The sequence below is a fragment of the Hevea brasiliensis genome, chromosome 17 (genome assembly GCF_030052815.1).
Source record: "Hevea brasiliensis isolate MT/VB/25A 57/8 chromosome 17, ASM3005281v1, whole genome shotgun sequence".
NCBI lineage: Eukaryota > Viridiplantae > Streptophyta > Magnoliopsida > Malpighiales > Euphorbiaceae > Hevea > Hevea brasiliensis.
Window position 1 is genome coordinate 28,886,289 of NC_079509.1, and position 14,965 is coordinate 28,901,253.

The following is a 14,965-nucleotide window of genomic DNA, read 5'->3' on the forward strand; positions in this document are numbered from 1 at the left end:
ACAGACAATTTTGGCCCATTAAGCCAAACGGAGGGCATTTTGGTCATTTCGCCTTCAGAGGTGATTTTTGGCCGACTTGTCTAGTTAAGTAAATAATTATTATGACATAAAATGTGAATAAATATTACTAAAAATTGAATTGAAAATGAGTAGAAAAGAAAAGAAAAAAAAATGAATTAAATGGGAATTTATGACATCACATGATGTCATTAGTGTGCCTTCACCCAACCCAATGTTGACACATGGCATAAACTAACTTAAAAGAGGTCAAATGGGCTAGAAAATGGAGAAAATCAGACTTCTCTTTCTCTTTTCTTCCTTTTTCTGTGAACCATTTCACCATAACCACCATTAACAAACTTCTAAACCTCCATTTCCCTAGCTTTCTTCCACTAAAAACCCTAATTACCAACACAAAAATTCATTCTATCATCTTGGTGATTCTTGTGGGAGCAAAAAGAAAAGGAAACCAAGACTTTGAGCAAGTGGAAAATTCACTCCCTAAGAGGTTAGTGACCTAAACCTTGAATTTCACTTTAATTTCATGTTTAAGAACTATAAATATGTGTAAATGACAAAGGAATTTGATGAAACACCATTGGTATGTTAACCCTAAATTTTGGTAGCCATGGCTAGGGTAATATGGTGATGATTTTTGGGGAGTTAACATGCTAGTATGGCTGCCCTTAATGTGTATCTTATAAGTGAATTGACAAACGCAAGGATAATACATGGTTTTGAAATGTTGAGTTAGGGTTTGAGTTGAAGAATGAGACTTTGATCATGTGATGATGGAAGTAGGCTTTAATGGTCAATTAGTGACCATTTGGTTTGGTTTGAATAAAAAATGAAGTGAATTGGGTTGTGGGAATTGAGATTAGTGTGGCTGCCCTAAGTGACCTGCAGAATTGGACATGAGTCCAGCAGGTTTGGGCAGTCATAACTTGAAATATAGAGGTCCAATTTGTGCAAGGCCAATTGGACATGAAACTAGACACATAATGGCACAACTTTGGTGAAGAAACTATGCCCAGAAAACCAAAACAACTTGACCAAAAGTTTGCCCTAATCCGAGTGACCTGCAATCTGCCTGGGCAAAATGACCAAATAAACAGTATTTGGTCATTTAGCCATAACTCAATGTAGAAAGGTCCAATTGACCTGAAATTTTACCAGAAACAAGGTGACATATAGACCAACAACTTTCATGAAGAAACCTGACCCAAATTATGACCATAACCTAGTCAAATTTCCAACCAAACTTGAGTTACCAAATCTGGCAGAAAAAATTTTACCCAGAATTTTGGAATCTGTCCAATCCAGCCAGTTATGGTTTTTAGGCCATCACTTAAGCTACAAAACTCTAAATGGAGTGATTCAAAAAATGAAATTCAACTAGACAAAATAAGGAACAACTTTCATATTGACCATTTTGCCAAATTCTCACTGCAAAATTGACCAATGGAACAGTAAACACAAGGCATAAAAACTGAAAATTCTGCCCAACTAACATTAAGCTTAGAAATGGTATTGGCAACCAATACCAACAAATTTTGAATGCAAAATGTGGTATGTTGATGATATTAAAACCAATGTACCTATTGCCTATGCAAAAGTCAACATTTTTGTTGACCAATGAATGGAATAGTAACACAAAAACTTAAATTCCAAAAATTGTGAAACTTAAAAGTGTGAAATGCCCTAGTATACCTAACAAGATTGGTTTGGATTGTAACATCCTCCCTATACGTGTTCTGTACGTTCAGTTGTTCCAGTAGTCAAATAACAGTCCAGGCAAGTTAAGATGTCTGGAACTACACTTCGGTGATAGTAAACAGACATATAATGATGAAATAAATAAAAAGAAAATACAAGAAAAATCAAACAAAAATAAAAGAGAGAAAATGAAACTAAGTTAAACGAGCTGGCACCACAGCGATGGGTGACCGCATTAGGAAGGCCGTTGCCGACCCTAGGACCGCGGGGAACCCTCTGAATCTAATTTTGAGACATAAATAAAGGTTTATTGAAATGTAATTGACACTAGAAATATTAAAGAAAAATTAATAAATTAGTACAAAGAAAAATACAAAATCGAGAAACAGACAAAAATTAGTGTTATTGAAAAATCGGGAATGTAACTCGAAGTGGGGTATTTTGGTCATTTTACACATAGTGTTGCCTTTTGACCTCAATCTCCATTAAAAATAAATAATATTACACTTAGAAAATATCAAAGAAAAATTAGAAAGTTAGTATAAACAAAAAATAAAAATTAAAGAAATTAGCGGTACAAGGAGTAAATCGGTGTTACCGAAAAAGTCTGAACTTGACCCGAAGAGGGGCATTTTGGTCAATTGACACCTAGAGTTGACTTTTGACTTAAATGTCCATGAAAAATAAGTGGTATTATATTTTTAAAATTTAATGAAAAATGAAATTCAAGATAACATGTAATTTAACGGAATTGGAGGGCATAATTGCAATTAAAGGAAATCTTGAATTAATGTAATTTTTAATTGTGATTAGTGGGGCATTAGTGGAGTATATAAGGACCACTAGGACAGATTTTTCCACTATTCATCTTCTTCTTCATTATTCTTCTTTGCCGAATTAAAATTTCTCCAAGCTTCATCCATTGCCGCCCCATATACAAGCCTTCATCTACCCATCTTCAAGCCTTGATTTTCATAAGTTCCTTCATTAAACTTAGTCTATACATCATGGGTAGTATAATGGAAGCAAAAAGAAGAGGATTTGAAGAAGTTTTGGTGAAGCTCAAAAAAGGTTAGTGCTAGTTTTCCTTACCTCACTTAATTAAAATTTTTACTAAGGTTGAGATGAGTTGAATTATTGAAAAATTAGAAGGATTGGATGAATATTTAATGGTGATTGAATTTGGCAGCCATGGAACCTAAAGAGGTTTGAATTATCTTTACATGTATTTGATGGGAAATGATATTGATTAAGGTAATTAGAGGTCCTAGCAAATTAACTTTATGTATATGTTGAGATTGAGTGATTGAATTAGGAGTTTGAAAGAATTGTTGAAAACCTTGGATAATTGTTGAATTGGGGCAGCCTTGAGAAGCATGAAAATGGTTAATTTATGCATATTATTGTTGATTAATGATGCTCAATTTATGTGATTATAAGTGTTAAAATTTAATTATAAGAGTACATGTGAGGTTGACAATGTGAAAGTGGGTTTTGAACAAAATTTTGAAGACTTGGACAATTGAGCTTGAAATTAGCAGCCTATTAAATCATAAATTTGTGTGTGTGAATATGTAGTTTATTAATGAAATGTAATGGTGTTAAATTGTGGGCAGTATGTATAGTTAAAATGGAAGTCTTTGTGTGTAACATAAGTGTTGATGCACATTGAATTTGGGTGGATGTAAATGTTGAAGTTTAATAGTGTATTGTGTGCCTTGTGCACTTGAGTATTCTGCCCAGAATTCTTGCTGGAATTGTGTACAATATATATAGAAGTGTCATTGATTGAATATTGAAGTATTGGGAGGAGGAGGATTGTTAAAAATTGGAAGTGTGATGTTCAAATGCGGGTGCAGGTGTGTTAAGCGACACTTAAATTAGGTCATAAGTGCAATATTGTGAACCCAATTGGTATGAGGCCAATGGCGAGTGAAACTAAACACCAAATAGGCCAACTTTCATGTAGAAATGTTGCCAAAATTCTGCCTAGAAACTGACCTTAAAAAGTGACCAAATCCGGATTAGTGCATTTAAGGACTGAAAACTGACCATTTGGGCAGCAATTAGTGTTTAGGCCATAACTCACTCAAAACTGGTCCAATTGACCTGAAATTTTGACCATGGATAGTTAAGACCTATATCTACAAGTCTTATGAAGACACCCAAGCCCAAAAATGACCATAAGCAAGCCAAAAAGCTTACACAGTGAAAGGCATAAAGATGTATAAACCCTATGAATAAAGAATTAAATATGTAACCTTGTAATATGCCCTAATTTGCCTAGTTGACTAGTTTGGATAGGTTGGCATGCCAATAAGATTCTGACAGCTGTTCTGTAAATGACTTTACGTCATATTGTATTTTATGGCTTATTATGCCATACTATGATTTTAATAGCCTATGGCTATACAGATTGTGTTATTATACTCGGCTTAATGCCTGATTGGTTATATGGCTTTTTAGCCACACTGTTTGCACACCGGGAGATACTTTGTGACCGATGGTGTGACAGCCCAAGGTACTAGGTACCCAGTACTAGTATATCCATTTATCCAGTCTAGTCAGTGTATAGGCTACATGGGCAGTCAATTAAAACATTATTCAATTCAGGCAGCTAAGTTAAGTTAAGTATAGTGAAATTTCAGTACAATTAAATTAAGTATTGAATGAATGAGTAAAAGAGATTAGCAAAAGAAACATAACAAAAATATAAATTGCAGAACCATAGAGACTTGAAATACAATACAGTTAGAATAATTTATATACTGGCTAGTATTACTGAAAAGTTATAAATTAAGCACTTCCAAAGAGGAACAAACTAGTATATAAGATCGTTGATACTAGAAATACCATACCAAATTAAATTGATTCCTGGATATCCAAAATGATGATTTATTTCTTTCTTTACTTGTATATATTATTTCTTGTTATATTATTGCACCACTAAGCAGAAATGCTTAGCGCGATGGAATTGCTTCCTTGCGCAGGTACTGAAGGTATAACCAATAGATTGTCGACTGAGATTTTTTTGGAGTCCAGATCTGCAGAAGTGTCAGAAGAGTTCAAGATTGTCACCTCCTCAGCAATGCATGTAGATGGGGCTCATTTTACACATGTTATGTATATTGTTCATTCCTAACACATTGTAAATTATTTGTATATCTTGTACAAAATAAACTCATGTAATTAACATATGAATTATGGAAGCTACTCAAAGTAAGTATTTTAATATGTGAATTGAATTTGAGATATAATGGGATTGTACTTGTGAGTATTGAGATGTTGAAAATCTAATGAGATTTCTGAGAAATCTGGATACTGTATTGAGATACATTATGTTTGAAAATTTTTGAGACTATTAAGTTTGAGAAATTGAGTATATATTGAAATTATTTTTGGCAGGTTCAGAAGAACTGTTAGTCCAAATTACAGTCGGCATGTTGTCGGATTATCGTTAAAATTTTTGAAATTTCCAAATTAGTTAGATTTTGATAAAAGTAAAAATAGCCTAAACCTTAAATAAAGTTTTTGAATAAATAAATCAAGAACTGTAATGAAATCAGATAAGATCAGGTGCTCCGGTACGCCGTGTAGCACGCCTTGCTCGGCTACACTGTAGACGGGTGAGGGGTGTTACATGGATAGCTTGGCATGCCAATAGGGTTCTGTTAGCAGTACTGCATATGGCTTCATGCCATTCTGTATTTTATGGCTTCCTATGCCATTCTGTGACATAATAGCCTTTGGCTGTGATATCGAGTTGTTATAAGCGGGTTTAATCCCCGATAATTATTACAGCTTATTAGTTGTTCTGTTGCACACCGGGAGACACAATGTGACCGATGGTGTGATAGTCCGAGATACTTAGTACCCAGTACCAGTTTACCCGTTTATCCAGTCCAGTCGACTAGTATAGGTTACTCGGGCAATGTTAATAAATATTACCAAACTTAATCGAATAATACTGCAATAAATATCAGAAATTAAGTCTACCCAGAAATGTAAACATACATTCTGCATATTTTATTTTATTTTATTTTATATTGTCACCACTAAGCAGAATTGCTTAGCGCGTCGCTTTTGCCACGCGCAGGTATTGGAGACATAACTGGGGAGTTCAGCTGGCCTCATATAGGGTGAGCCTTCATATCTGCACTCAGAGTTCAGAGTCACCTCACATTGCAGTGCATTTGGTAGGACATTAGGCCACTTTTGATATTTTGATAGTTTGATATTTTGTATTTTGTAACCTTTTGTAATGTATATTATAAATTCATGTAATCAAGCTTTTGATGTAAGTATCTATGAAATATGTTCAGTAATAAATTGAGCATTTTTCATTGAGTTGACTGTGTTTTGAATTGAATTGAATTTTGAGATACTGAAGTGAATTGAGAAATTGTTGAGTATATATTGGAGGTTGATTGAGAATAATGTGATGATATTATTGGGAGTGTTTTTAACAGGTTTAGAAGAACTGTTTTTCCAATTTATAGTCGGCACTCTGTCGCATTTTCTATAAAATTTGCGAAAAAATTTAGTTTTATCAGAAATTATAAATAAATGAATTAAAAGGGATTAATTGAAATTGAAACATGAATTGGTGTCCCGACACACTGAGTGGCATAACTTGCTAATGAATTAAAAAGGATTAATTGAAATTGAAACATGAATTGGTGTTCCGACACACTGAGTGGCATAACTTGCTCGGCTACACTGTAGACGGGTAACGTTGTCACAATGGCAGCCCCTTGAATAGCTTCTAAAGCCTTTCCAATCAATTAGAAAATCAGGTTTTGCCTTTAGAGATGTTATAGATGTAAACAGGACACTAGAAACGATTTCTAGTATTTTTAATTCAAGAGAATGATGGTTATTCTCTTTGAATTGATGAGAGATGAAGAATATGAGAGGGGAAAGGCTCAAAGGTGGTGGCACCAAAGAGAGAATGAGCAGATTGTATTTTTTTTCTTTTCATCCTTTCCATTATATAGTTAGGTCATCACTTAAAACCCTTGCCACATGTCACCTTCTGATTGGCTTTAGGTTTAATTGACCTAATCACATTGTGCCAAGTGTCAAACCTATATTTAATCTTGACTTTAACCATCTTACATGATTAAAAGACAAATGGCAAGCTTATGTGTAGTGCCATGTGTCACCATCTCATGGTGCCACATGTCACCCTGTGAAATGACCTAAATACCCCTATGTCTTAATTTTGAGTTCTTAACCCAAAATAATTATTTCTCTTCTTCTAATCAATTTATATCAAATATAAATTAGTTAATTAATCTCTATTAATTAATTTCTCATAATTAAATTCACATTTAAACTCTTTGAATATAAATTTAACTTATACTATACATCCAATAACCTAGATTTGGTTTCAAGCTATGCTAGGGACTTTGCAATCTAATTGCAAACCAAACCTATTTAATTAATCAATTAAACTCTTTAATTAATTAATTAAATCATATTTAATTTGGTGATTACTTGTGTATGTGTGTGACTCACTATGTAACACCCCTCACTCGTCTACAGTGTAGCCGAGCAACGTGTGTCACATGGAGTGTCGGAGCACCTAATCTTATCTGATTTCATTATAGTTCTTGATTTACTTGTTCAAAAACTTTATTTGAGGTTTAGGCTATTTTTACTGTTTATCAAAATCTGACTAATTTAGAAAATTCAAAAATTTTTAATGATAATCTGGTAGAGTGCCGGCTGTAATTTGGACTAACAGTTCTTCTGAACCTGCCAAAAATAATTTCAATAGATGCTCAAATTTATAACTTAGATTATCTCAAGGCATTCTCATCAGTTTCTCAAACTTAGATTCAGTCTTAAAATTTCTCAAATTCAATCTCATTCAGAATCATTATGATTAGATAATCAATTCAAATATCAGAATTCTTATATTTCATTAACTTATATAATTTGCCAATTAAATACATAAATTTATCAAGTACTGGATATACAAAAGAAATTACAGTTACTAATTCACATTACAATATAAGCAGTAATTATAATGTACAGATTAGAAAACAAGCTTAAAATGAGCCCTATCTACATGCATTGCTGAGGAGGTGACAACCTTAAACTCTTCGAACACTTCTGCAGATCTAGACTTTAAAAATCTCAGTAAACTGTCTACTGGTTTTACCTTCAGTACCTGCACGAGGAAGCAATTCCATCGCGTTAAGCATTTCTGCTTAGTGGTACAATAATATAACAAGAAATAATATATACAAATAAAGAAAGAAATAAATCATAATTCGGATACCCAGGAATCAATTATTCTATCTGTATTGTATTTTAAGTCTCTACGGTTCTGCAAATTGTATCTTTGTTATGTTTCTATTACTAATCTCTTTTACTCATTTCATTCAATGCTTAATTTAATTGTATTGAAATTTCCATATACTTAACTTAACTGCCTGAATTAAATAATGTTTTAATTGACTGCCCGTGTAGCCTATACACTGACCAGACTGGATAAATGGATATACTAGCACTGGGTACCTAGTACCTCAGGCCGTCACACCATCGGTCACAAAGTGTCTCCCAGTGTGCAAACAGTGTGGCTAAAAAGCCAAATAATCAATCAGGCATTAAGACGAGTACACAATCTATATAGCCATAGGCTATTAAAATCATAGTATGGCATAATAAGCCATAAAACACAATATGACATAAAGCCATTTATAGAACAGCTGTCAGAATCCTATTGGCATGCCAACCTATCTAAACTAGTCAACTAGGCAAACTAGGGCATATTACAAGATTAAATATTTATTTCTTTATTTTCAAGGTTTACTGGTCATTATACAATTCACTAGTCAATGAAAATGTTAACCTTTTCATACATCATGCATAAGTTGATTCTAGTATCAACATGTCACAATTCACATTTCAATATGCTGCCAATATAATGCCATTTACATTTCTCACTAGTTGGCATTTATTGCTAAATTTCTTCAAGGCTTCATTGTATGTTAATGTCAAATTCTCAATTTTTGTGTGCTAGATTGGTCTAGCTTAAAGTCCTATTTCTCTTGGTTTTTAGCTTCTAGTCAAAGAAAAAAAATTGTAGCTCTATGTCTTATTGCACTCTGGGCAAAATTTCAGGTCATTCTGAGTTGTATAGACCAAGATATGGTCAATTTACTAAAGCTAGACAGATTGCACCTTTAGTGCAAAATTTGGTCAATTTTAGGTCACTTTTAGTTCTGACAGTTTTGGTACCCTAACTTGGGCAAGCAATTTGACTTGGTTCTGGTCATTTCTGGGCTTTGGTGTCTTCATAAGAATTGTAGCTCAATGTCTTATTGCACTCTGGGCAAAATTTCAGGTCATTCTGAGTTGTATATACCAAGATATGGTCAATTTACTAAAGCTAGACAGATTACACCTTCAGTGCAAAATTTGGTCAATTTTAGGTCACTTTTAGTTCTTGTAGTTTTGGTACCCTAATTTGGGCAAGCAATTTCACTTGGTTCTGGTCATTTATAGGCTTTGGTGTCTTCATAAGAATTGTAGCTCTATGTCTTATTACACTATGGGCAAAATTTCAGGTTATTCTGAGTTGTATAGACCAAGATATGGTCAATTTACTAAAGCTGGATAGATTGCACTTTTAGTGCAAAATTTGGTCAATTTTAGGTCACTTTTAGTTATGGCAGTTTTGGTACCCTAACTTGGGCAAGCAATTTGACTTGGTTCTGTTCATTTCTAGGCTTTGGTGTCTTCATAAGAATTGTAGCTCTATGTCTTATTGCACTCTGGGTAAAATTTCAAGTCATTCTGAGTTGTATAGACCAAGATATGGTCAATTTACTAAAGCTGGACAGATTGCACCTTTAGTGCAAAATTTGGTCAATTTTAGGTCACTTTTAGTTGTGGCAGTTTTGGTACCCTAACTTGGGCAAGCAATTTGACTTGGTTCTAGCCATTTCTGAGCTTTAGTGTCTTCATAAGAATTGTAGCTCTATATCTAATCTATCCAATGTAAAAATTTCAGGTCAATTGGACCTATTTTGAGTGAGTTATGGTCATCCTAATGACTACTATTCATATGGTCAAAAATATGGGTTTGCAAGGTTGCCATTCCGGATTTGGTCATTTTTAAGGTCAGTTTCTAGGCAGAATTTTGGCAACATTTCTACAAGAAAGTTGGCCTATTTGTGTCTAGTTTCACCCCCCATAGGGTTCATGCCAATCGGGTTCACATTTTTGCACTTATGACCTAATTTAGGTGCTGCCAACATACACAACCTGCATTTGAATATCACACTTCCAATTTTGACAATCCTCCTCCTCCCAATACTTCAACATTTAATCATGGCACTTCTATATATATTGTACACAATTCTAGCAAGGTATTTTGAATAGAACACTCAAGTGTTTAATGCACGCAATACACCATTCAAGTTCAATATTTACTTCCACTAAAATTCAACATACCTCAATATCAATCCTACACATACACTTCCATGGCAATTACACAAAGTGCCCACCATTCAACACCATCATATTTCATTGATAAATTTCATTAACTCACACACAAATTCATGATATTTAAGGCTGCCCAACATGGCAGTTTACTAAAGCATCAAAGTCCCACTATTAAACCCTTAATTCAAGCACTAACATACACATACTTGGATATTAACTTACCACAACTTCCATTTGAGCTAATCAACCTTAATTCCCATCCATTAAATATAAGAATAAGTCACTAACCATGCATTTTCATGGTTGCTAAAACCAAGGTTCACCAATACTCAATCATTTCCTTAATTTTTCTTAGCAATTCAACTTACCCAAAGCTCAACACAAGGATTAGTGAAGGAAAATGGGAAGATTAAGTACTAACCTTATTTTGAGCTTTATAAAACCTCACCAAAACTTCTTATTTTTGCTTCCTACATGATGCTCATGATGTGTAGATCAACTTTAGTGAAGGAAGTTTGAAGAATCATGGCTTGAAGATGGGTGGATGAAGCTTGCTTGTGGGATGCCCATGGAAGAAACTTGAAAGCTCCAATTTGGCCATGGGAGAAGAATTGAAGAAAGTGAATTGAAAGTGGATGAAATCTGCCCTTAGGTGTCCTTTCTATATTCCAACTAATCTCCACTAACTTAGGTTAATATTAGTATATTTAACATTTTGATATTTGTAAATTAATCTCCCATTTCTCTTTTAATTGCACTACATTTTTAATTTCATTTTTCATGAAATTTTCAAAAGTTGATACCAATTATTTTTAATGGGCATTGAGGTCAAAAGTCAACTCTAGGTGTCAAATGACCAAAATGCCCCTCTTCGGGTCAAATTCGGACTGTTTCGGTAACACCGATTTACTCCTTGTACCACCGATTTATTTAATTTTCATTTTTCGTTTATACTAACTTATTAATTTTTCTTTGATATTTTCAATGTCAATTATACCTCAGTAGACCTTTAATTATGTCCCAAAAATACTTCCTCAAGTTCCCCGCAGCCCAGGTCCTCACCATAACTTCCCGGTACGGTCACCCATCGCTACGGGTTTGGCTCGTTTAACTTAGTCACATTTTTATCTCTTTTATTTTTCTTTAATTTTTCTCATCACATATTTCATTATTTTATACTTCCTCACTATCATTACAGTGTAGTTCCAAACATTCTGACTTTCCGGGGCAAACATTAGCTGTCAGAACAGTAGGATATGTGGACTACGAAAATAAGGATGTTACACACTAGGCTCATCACTAATTGGCAATGAGATATGATATCAACTCTTAATATCATCAGAACTCTTTTTTACCATAAATGATTTCTCTAAATTATTTTATACAGCTCATAGACTATGGTTAACACCTAGCATAGCATGCCATAGCCACCCAATCAGTAATAATGTTTACATTAAATGAACCTATAATCATATGTTACCATGCACTAGAATCTCTCTGTTATAAAATCCCAACTCGAAATGGAGTCATGGTTTATGTTAAGCCCCATTTGCTATGAATATTATGTTCTCTTTTAATTCCAGTTATTGATTAAAAAAATTTTCTCATCAGAAACTCTTTTCTGATTAAATCTATCTGTCCTGGCCAGGAACTTGAAACATCAAGAACAATTAAATGAACATAGGATTTTATCCCTATTTACTTAGGGTAACAGATTCCATCTTGATCAACACCTACCTCCATATATAACTAGTAGGAGCCAACACATGCCCATATACCCATACACAGTATAAGTAAGAAAGCAGTATTAAACTCAAACCACCTATATATAAGGTAACTATACTATCTCAGGTCTAAAGATTATATGCACTGGTATGATTTATGACAATGCATTGACAAGAGTAAACTCCTTGTGCTTGTCAAAAGTGTCACTGGTTTGACCTACTTATCATGTATAAGTGTCTATCATATTTGTCATATGGCATGAGACTCACCATGTAGCACCCTTACTTTAGCAATTTCATGCATTCTACTGTTTCGGTCATCGGTGTCAGTCCGGACAGATAGAACGTCTGGAAAAATATTTAAACTAAAGTGATGAACTATAATTAACTCAAATATTAATAAGAAAAATTAAGGAAAAATTTTAGAAATAAAATACAACTAAGTTAAATGAGCCGGTGCCCTAGCGATGGGTAACCTAGTGGGAAGTTACGGTCTTCACAACTAGAAGCCCTAAACTCGAGAGAAAATTTATAAAATAATTTTTGGGACTTCAGGGAAGAGTCATTGTAGTCTGTTAAGCCAAACGGAGGGCATTTTGGTCATTTTGCCTTCAGAGGTGATTTTTAACCGACTTGTCCAGTTAAGTAAATAATTATTATGACACAAAATGTAAATAAATATTGCTAAAAATTAAATTGAAAATGAGTAGAGAAGAAAGGAAAAGAAAATGAAAAAAAAAGCCAATTATGACATCACTATGATGTCCTTATACCATTTCCACCAATCATATTTAACCAAGCCCCCTTAAAACAAATAAAAAGAGGTAAAAGGAGGAAAAAATAAACAAAATCCATCTGTTTCTTCTTCTAAAAAATAACCAGCCAAAACCCTTCCCAAACCCCAACCTCCATGGAAGCTTAATGAAAGCTTCAAACCTCACCTCATCTCACCTTGAAACCACTACCTAGCTTCATAAAAAATTGATCTTGCAACTTGAATATCCTCTAGGGAGCCCAAAGAGGAAGGAAAAAGGAAGTTTTGTTAGCTTGAAATTCAGCTCCAACAAGGTTAGTGTCCAATGCAGCCCGAGGCACTTGATACCTAGTGCCAGTTTACCTATTTATCTAGTCCAGTCATCCAGTATAGGTTACTTGGGCAACCAAAAATGAAAGTGGACAAATTTAATGAAATAATGAATATAACAAATACAAAATAAATAAGACTATAAATAATTATCGAAAATTTATCTGCAATGAGACATCAATACATTCACTGCATATTCATTTCCTATTATTTATTTTTATTCTATTATTGGCACCAATAAGCATTATTGCTTAGCGCGTTACTTTTTGCCACGCGTAGGTTCTGGAGAGACTGATAGAGGGCCCAGTAGACCACAAACTAGGTGAGACCATCTACAGCTCTGCATAGTGTCCGTGTCACCTCACAGACTTCAGTGCATTAGTAAGACACTAGGTTTCATTTTGGTATTTTGTAATTAACTTTTATTTTCTCATGTATAATTGAGACTTATGTAATATATTTTGGTATTAATGAAAATAGTGGAAATTTGTGTTTATAAACGAAAATTTGAATATTTATTTATGACTTGTATATGAATATCATGTGAAATGAATGAATAAGAAATGGAAGTATTGTTGAGAAATGGAGGTATTGAGAAATATTGAGACTTTGTTGATAAAAATGGAGTTTGGGAATGATTGAAACTTATTGGAAGTGTTTTTCACAGGTTCCGAAAAACTGTTTTCTCCTTTTTTAGCCGGTACTCTGCCGGATTTTCTATAAAATTTGCGGAACCTCAAATAAATTATAATTTCAATAAATGACTTAAATGAATTATATTTCACAAATTGTATTTCATAACTATGAAAAAAATAAATTAAGGAAGAATAAAAATGATTGAAATAAAATAGGGTGTTCAGGTACACTGTGTGACATATCTTACTCGGCTATACTGTAGACGGGTAAGGGGTGTCACATTTAGTGGTATCAGAGCACGGTTTAGGCGTTTCAGGGTCTAAATCGAGTCCATACCATGCATTGCATTTGTAAGAGTCGAGGTGACACTAATGCAGATCTGTTTGTCTTTGTTATTTTGATTAGGATATGGACCCCACATCACAGAGGGCAATCGAGGAGGAAGTGGAGAGTCATGCTCCACCTGCAGCAGCTGAGATTGGGGGTAGGGAAGAACCTACTCCACCAGCTCCAGCAGAGCCTGCTCAGCCTCCACAGGCTATGTTCTAGCAAATGGCTGAGTTTTTCAGACAAATGGATGGGTTAATGCTACCACCACCTCCACAGCAAAAATCACATCTGGAAAGATTAAGAAAATTTGGAGCAGTGGATTTCTTTGGCAAGAGAGAAGATGATTCTATTACAGCCAAAAACTAGTTGAAACAGAACAGGAAGGGTTTTAAAACAACTCCACTGCACTTCAGAGCAAAACCAAGAAGCTGTTGTATCTTTGCTGCAAGATGATGCCTACCAATGGTGGGATACAGTGTCTAGCGAAGTGCAACCAGAACTAATAACCTGGGACTTCTTCCTCTCAGAATTCAAAAATAAGTATGTGGGTAGTGTATACCTAAAAGAGAGAATAAGAGAATTCATTAACCTGAGGAAAAGACAGCTGACAGTGGCCGAGTAAGAAAAGGAATTTGTTAGATTGAGCCACTATGGAAGGGAGATAGTCCCTAATGAGGCCGAAAGGTGTAAAAGATTTGAAAAAGGGCTAAATGACAACATAAAGATAATGATTACAACCTTGGGAATCACAGACTTCACCAAGTTAGTGGAAGCTGCATTAAAAGTTGAGAAAGTTAGAATAAGTGATCAGACTAGAAGAAAGAGACAGCAGAAGAGGGGCCCGGGTCAATCTAGCTCATCTCCTACACTAGGAAAGAAGTTCAAAGGTCCACCTGCACAGAGTTCAGGTCAACCTCAAGGTCAGGGTCAGTCCCAAGGGCCCAGGCCATAGTTCACCCCTAGGAGAGGTCAGTCCACACCATCAGTGGGCAGCTCTCTAGGGACGGGGTTCAGG